Source organism: Rutilus rutilus, assembly GCF_951802725.1.
Source record: "Rutilus rutilus genome assembly, chromosome: 16".
NCBI classification, from domain to species: domain Eukaryota; kingdom Metazoa; phylum Chordata; class Actinopteri; order Cypriniformes; family Leuciscidae; genus Rutilus; species Rutilus rutilus.
Window position 1 is genome coordinate 2338225 of NC_140224.1, and position 7945 is coordinate 2346169.

A 7945-nucleotide genomic window follows, 5' to 3' on the forward strand; every position below is an offset into this window, starting at 1 on the left:
TCTGTCCACATAAAGTCACATCTGTCCACATAACGTCACATTTGTCACATCTGTCCACATAAAGTCACATCTGTCCACATAACGTCACATCTGTCCACATAAAGTCACATCTGTCCACATAACGTCACATCTGTACACATAAAGTCACATCTGTCCACATAAAGTCACATCTGTCACATCTGTCCACATAAAGTCACATCTGTCACATCTGTCCACATAAAGTCATATCTGTCACATCTGTCCACATAAAGTCACATCTGTCCACATAAAGTCACATCTGTACACATAAAGTCACATCTGTACACATAAAGTCACATCTGTACACATAAAGTCACATCTGTCACATCTGTCCACATAAAGTCACATCTGTCACATCTGTCCACATAAAGTCACATCTGTCACATCTGTCCACATAAAGTCACATCTGTACACATAAAGAAGAGTCTCGGCTAGTCGGCTATGAGTGTGAGGATGCTGGAGATTTATAGCCTTTTCTCACAGCACTTGATATAGTTAAATTTATAAATTTGATGGCGGATCCAGAAAGGTTCAAACGACGATCACCAACTGGAGATTCACCCGCTGTAAAACGCAAAAGACTTCGGAGTGACTACAGAAAAGAGAGACTGCAATCGGCCCATGCGAAAACAAGGATAATATCGGAAGGGCATTAAATGTCACGCAGTGCTGATGTTGTTAACATTAACAATTTGAGAACAAAGTATAATTTGCACGGTTTGACGTGACGTGATAAGCGATCGTTAGATTTAATCAGCGTGATTTACTGCAATGCTTTTTTCCTTTAGTTGGTCAGAACAAAAGTGGATGTTACTCGTTCAGAACATTTTCCAGTGAAAATTCTTATGTTGGTCATACTTCCAAAAAGCAGAATCTGTGATTGCGAATGCCAGTTTCCACACCGGCGCGGCGAAATTGATAATTCCGCGAATAATGCAATTGCAGATTTCAAACAGAGATGGCGACAAAGAGGAAAAACTGCGGACTGCAGCTTTAAGGCTATAGGGGGCGATTTCGGACACAACCCTTCTTCGATTTTTTGGGATCCTTTGGATTCATTTAAAAAAATGCTTAACAGCGCCCCCTACCGTATAACAGTGAAAACATAAATGACGGAAAATGGCGGGAAAAGAGTATATCCAACGCGTTTGAATTCCACACAGAATGTTGTTAAAGCCATATGGAGGAGATTAGGAGGAGAAATGGTTAGAGATTAGGAGGAAACTGCAGCTTTACCGAGATCAACGGCTCTGAGCTGTGATATAAACGAAACGCTATTGGCTATTTAAAAAAAGGGGAGGAGCTGTTCGATATTCCCCGCCCTCTCTTCCTGTTTCAGTGGAAATTACATCAACACATTGAATAATGCTGCGGCACTTCAGTGGGACTTTAAGGAGTGTTTGGCAGACCGATCGGCGTATGACATAAAAGTGGTGCAAGAGCGATTCAAAAGCATTCGCAGCTTTATTTATGGTAATTACGACATGGCGTGAACGCAGAAATAGTTAGAAAAACACTTCTAGTAAGTAAGCCATTATGAAAGAGTTCAAGAGCTATTTCTACCTGATTTAACTCATTAAAGTTCTGTTGGTATAAATGAATGTAGGATGATTCAGCACAATATTAAATCATATTTTTAACTTAAAACTGTTTAACTTAAATATTATTATTTATTTATTGCAGTCTGGGCTGAAAACAAATGGCAAACATAATCTTGTAAACAATGTTGCCAACTAGACTAGCGGCTTTTCAGACACCTTTAGCGGAAAAAACGACAAATCTAGCGGCTTTTGGTCTGCGAGTTAACACGTAGTCAGTCACTATATTATACTCTATATTATTACACGGCTCTGTGGAATAATTGATTCTGATTGGTCAATAGCGCCATCCAGCAGTGTATTATTCCCAGATCCCAACTGCTGAGAACAGAAACACAGGCTCATCCGGGTCACTGAAGTCGGCAGCGATATACGCCTGCTAGGAACGTTTTTTTCTTCGTGGAAGTTTTGCGTTTGGTGAGCTAATAAAATATTAAAACTCTATATTTTGTGTACAGTTATTTAATAATGCCATCCAGTATCGTGGACTCGCTCTCTTGTTTCATACAAATGCAGATTCTGCCACTTTGTGACTATTGTTTTGTTTTGTTTTATACGATACAAACAGGTGCGATTTTAAAACAGTTTAATCTCAAATCAATATCTCTTATCTCCATAATTATTTATGTGGCGAAATGCTGTTTAATAATAAGTGTTATATACCGTATCTCTTACAGTTTTTTCCGATTGCTAAACAACAGTGAGCACAACTGGAGCTACATGTGCAAAACTCTAACTACAGTCTGCACTACCAACAGTCACCTGAGCTAAACAGTTCACATCACCTGCAAAACTCACTCCAAGCAACACAACTCTTAACACTAACACACAGCCAAACACTGGCACAACCCTCACTGAGATAACACACGGTAGCCCCTTTCACACAGAGATTCCGGAAAATACACGGATAAAGTGACCCGGGATTTGACCCGGGTTCATTTGATTTTGGTTTATTCACACTGCCAGTGATTTTCCGGAATCAGAGAGCGCGTTCACACACAACCCGTGTATGTCCCGGAAAGACACGTGACATCGATGTGACTTGTAATGTCTCAGCAGCATCTTCAGTTTGCTTATGAGCTGCGATTTCTCTCTCGAGAAACCACGCTTGTGCATTTATTTCTCTGATTCGATCATAAAATTGCGCATTTCGTACCGTTTCACAGCTGGCGAACGATCCCGGCTTCAGCGTCATCACTACGACACGGCATTATTACGGCTTTTGTTCACACAGCGCGCGTCCCGGGACTGAACACGGCAATGTTACTAGGTCCCCAACCCGGCATCGATCCCGGCATTAAACCCGGGTCGTGTTTGCGTTCACACAGAAGGCGTTCCGGCAATTTGCCGGCAATTTCCCGGGTTCAATGCGCTGTGTGAAAGGGGCTACTGTCACTCAGAACACACTGAGAGGAAAAACACTTGCATCAAACACCAATACAGAAAATACAAACTTTTCATCTTTACAGTTTGAACAATTTCAGTGACTTCATACAAAGTAATATTTTCTTCAAAGAAAAGAGTGACATTCTTTCACATGATTTATTTACATTTTTAGAACATAACAATTCTTTAAGGTAAATGAAAATTAGCAGTTTGCTTCTTGTTACAGTAAGAATTACAGTAATGGGAAAAAAAAAGGTAGAAACTAAAAGTACATACTGTAATTCGAACAAATAACTGAGGGGCTAATCCTGCCTCTCTCTAGCATCAGGCCACAGGCTTTCATCAACATCAGTTCCCATCAAAACCCGTCTTCCATTTCCAAATTTAGTCTTTCTGAGCTCTACCTATATATATCTATATATCTATATATATATATGTGTGTGTGTATGTGTGTGTTCACTAACAAGTCTAAAACAAGACACCTGCTTAGCCTTTCAGCTGAAATTGCAGTCAGCAGTGTTTGAAAGGCACAAGGCTGAAATCTATTCTGTTGTGAATGTGTGGTTCACAGGTTTGACAGCAGTGTGTTAGCATTTGAACAAAGTGCTGTAAATCCACAGTGTTGTGCAGGTTGTGGTTAAAGCCATGGGATAAGTGTGTAGAGTTTTGAAAACTGTGTTCAAGCAATGAAGAACGAACTAGAGTTTGGTCCACATGAGCTGCTGCTGTGCATGACTGTAGTTAGAGTTCTGCACATGTGACTCCAGTTGTGCCCACTGTCGTTCAGCAATCGGAAAAAACTGTAAATGTCCGTCTAGTTTGACTGTGACTGCTCTCTCTCCGTGGAAACTTTGCGTTTAAAGACCTAATCAAATATTTCAACTCAATATTTCGTGTCTAATTATTTACTCATGTGGCAAGTATCCGTGTGACAAGCGGGATAATGTACATCCAGCCGGTTGTTATCTCAGAATAAACCCCTTCAAGTGTGTGTGTGTGTGTGTGATCTCAGAATAAACCCCTTCAGGTGCGTGTGTGTGTGTGTGTGTGTGTGTGTGTGTGTGTGTGTGTGTGTGTGTGTGATCTCAGAATAAACCCCTTCAGGCTGATGAAGACCTGATCCTGATCACCCTGATCGGGTTTATTCTGAGATAACAACCGGCTGGATGTACATTATCCCTTACTTATACTATATATATGTTATACTCTTTTCAGACAGTCCGCGGCGATCCTATATAAGGCCTCGTTTTTCAGCCCATTTCACACCCATATTGGCTGGGTAATTACAATGAGTCAAACATAGCGGCTTGTTTTTTTTGTGAAACACAATTTTAAAGACGCATTAAAACAAATGATCTTCCAGCTGAACGCTCTCTTGCTGTAGCGTGAACTAAATGACTAGAGGAGCTCAGAGGGAGAGACATTGTTCAGATAGCTCAGCGCAGATGACTCAGATTTACAATAAAGATGCATAATCCTCTGGGGGAGACATCGCTCAACTTTTGTTTCAAAAGATGAATATCTCTAGCTCTTCAACTCATTTTGCGCCCCTGATGTTTGCAGACAGCTTCCCCCACATGGTTTTATCTCAGTACAACGAGTCGTGCTGCTGCAGCGCTGGAAAGTTGTGGAGTAAATGTAATTGGTTATTTAAGTATCTTTTTGGCAACTTTGAGTATGAAATATATTAGCAACATCTTCTTGACTACATTTTTGAACAAGCCAATGTACTTTTTACTCCAATACATTTGTGAAGAGTAATGCAATTACACATTACATTTCGCATGGCACCTCACTTTATCTGCTGTGAAGAAGCGTTATCGCCATCACTGAAGGAACTATATCTCGTGTGTTTTGCCTTTACTCACCCAAACTGCTGCTTTACGTGAACGCGAGAGCATTAGCTGTGAGTTTCTGAATCACAGGTGTTTGATTTAGGAGATGAGGACATGACGAGGCCCGAACCAGCTCGCAGTGCAAGACTTTACTCAACATTATTTTATTCATCCACTATATCGATGAGACCTTTTAGAAGGATATTGGTTTACTCATGACCTTTTTGTGCACTTGAGCTTAACTGAGACTTGAGAGTTTATAGACGTTTAACTGACCTTTATTTATTGCAATATTTAGGTGTTCAGTTTTATTTGGATTTTAGGAAATAAACACGATCTCTCATCTTACAAATCAACAGTTTCTTATTTTCACTGGCATGTCTCTAAGGTGTCAAGTGCATCTTTGAGCCTACATTCAGTATGAGTTTTTTTTCCAGTTGCTAACACACTAAAATGTCATGCACAGCACAGTTATTTACACTGACACACACAGAGAGCAACACCTCTTCTCACGTCTCCAAAAGTCTAAACACATTTTCTGCTTTACACACATTTCGCAATTTCAAAATGGCACTTTTTAAACACACTGAACACGGTTATCTGCATAACACACACAATCTGACATAAAGTCACGTTTGCCATTTCAAAACACTGCCATTCAAAATGGCACTCCATGATCTGATTGGCCGATACATGTGTCACCTGACCAAACACCTCAACGCTTAACTGTTAACACTTCAATCTTTTTCAGTTTACTGTGTTTTTTGTGAGCATATTTGCGTTCAGTCCAGTGTAAATATGTTGCACTGACTTGTTTGGTGAAAAAATAAATAAATAAATGTTTGAACAGCATGTGTGTGTGTGTGTGTCTGCAAATATTTCTGTGCGTGCGAACAATCTGAAGAATTTTCTACATATATATTTTAGGATTATGGCAAAGCATAGTAAACATGAGAGTGCTGTTCATTACGCCCAACAGTGTGTAGTTGATTAGACACAAATCTGCTAATATGAATGAAGTGTGCGCCATTTCGTGCAAAAGTTTTGATAATGCTGTGTGTAGGTTTGGTTGCAGTGCTTCATTTTGCAGGATATATGAGGTGTTTTGCAGTTTGGGTGTGTGGTTTTGTGAACTGTGTGAAGTATTTTGATAAAACCAGCCTAGTTTGCAAAATTGTGTGTTAGCAACTGGAAAAAAAAAACTGTAAGAACTGTTCAAATCAGATAGACTTTTACTCAAGTCGGATTGGAATTGGTGACTTGTGACTTGTAATGGAGTCATTTTTGCTGTATCTGTACTTTTACTCAAGTATGGTTCTCAGGTAGGGGAGCGCGGGGCACAGCCTAACGCGGGGTTAAATGTAACACGGACCTTTCACACAGTTAGTCAGGGTCAGGTTGTGTTTCCGCTCTTTTTCTCTCTGTATCCTGCGGGTTTGTGGAAAGTTTTGATTAGATTTCGTAAAGATTCTGGACGAAGAGTGCTTTAACACCATGCAAGTACATTTTCTCATTATATGTTTATAGCACAGTGTTACAGCCGCCGAGTGTACAGCGATAATGACATGAGAACAGGGAGACACACAACTTTTCAGCTTTGAGGATTTATTTCTATATTTATTTTGCCACATTTAACTTTGTTGGACTTTCACAAACAATGTTGGAATTTAAATGTCAAAGTAGACTATGATTTTTTTCACATTTGTTAACTTATGCATTGAACACTTGTTTTTTTTTTATTATTAAAAAGCCTGTTTTTCATGCAATAAACCCTTTAAAATGTGATTTTAAAGCTCTTTTTTTATTATTATTATTACTGTAATTAATAATAATAATAATTGTGCATGCAGCTGCCACACACAAACATAATTCAGTTGCAATTACAATATTTGATGATTTTATTCATTTATTTATTGCAAAACTGTGCAGCCCTTTCCTATATCTCTATCCATGATATTGATCCATATTAAGGATGACTGCATGAGGGATGGATGTATGGATATCTATCTATACAGATGTACAAACAATATCAAACTATACAGAGAGTCCTGAATTATGTGTGTTACACACAAGTGTTACAACTAACCCTCTGTCTGTTACAGTTAACCCCGCATATGGGGCAAGTTGTCACATTTGTACTTCAGTCACTTTCAGTGTAACTGTATGAAAATGGTAGATCCATTCACGTGTTCATTTGTAGCAGAGATGTGTATGTTGCTTGTGTACAAATTTGTGTAATTTTTTTAATAATTGAGCCAAAACCGAAGTGTGTTAGGTTGTGCCCCGCGCTCCCCTTTACTCCTCTGTCCTGTTGTGTTAAAACCGAAACTGATCACACACTCATTTGAGCACATCCTGGCACCTGCACTTCTTTTAAATAGACTTCATGTAGACAAGCGTGTTTCTTAGACAACCTACAGAAACTAGCAGAAGACCTATTATAAGGTCTGAGCGAGCATGACAGTGCAGTGTGTGTGTGACTGGGGTTCAGTGAAGCCAAACCACACACACAGATGGTGGATCGCGACCGGAAGAGCTCGCTCAATACACACACACCTGTTGACTCAAAATACAGTAAGAGCCTTAGTTTGTAGATGATAATCGCTGCATTGATTGATTCATGTATTTGGTTTCATTGTGTGTCAGACGATGAGAAATGCTTGAGGAAGCTAAACATTCATTACAGGGCACATGGGGATTCATCTGATGTTCAATGCATTCATTGTTGATCATATTTTACAGTACTTTTATCTGGATAAATAATCATATGTAGTACCGTTCAAAGGTTTGGAGTTAGTAAGATTTGTTTTATTCTTTAAAGTCATTAAATAAATTAATATTTTCATTCAGAAAAGATGCATTAAACTGGTCAATAAAGACATTTATAATGTTACAAAAGATTCTATTTCAAATAAATGCTGTTCTTTTGAACGTTCTATTCATCAAAGAGAATATATGACCGTTCGACCAAAATATGACAAACTTTGTCCCGGTCACGTTGGATGTTACTGAGCTGGGGACTATTTTCAGGCGCTGCGTCATATCATTACGCCTGCTGGACTCATGGTACGGCAGCAAAGTTTCTTGATTATTACGCAGGAATGAGAG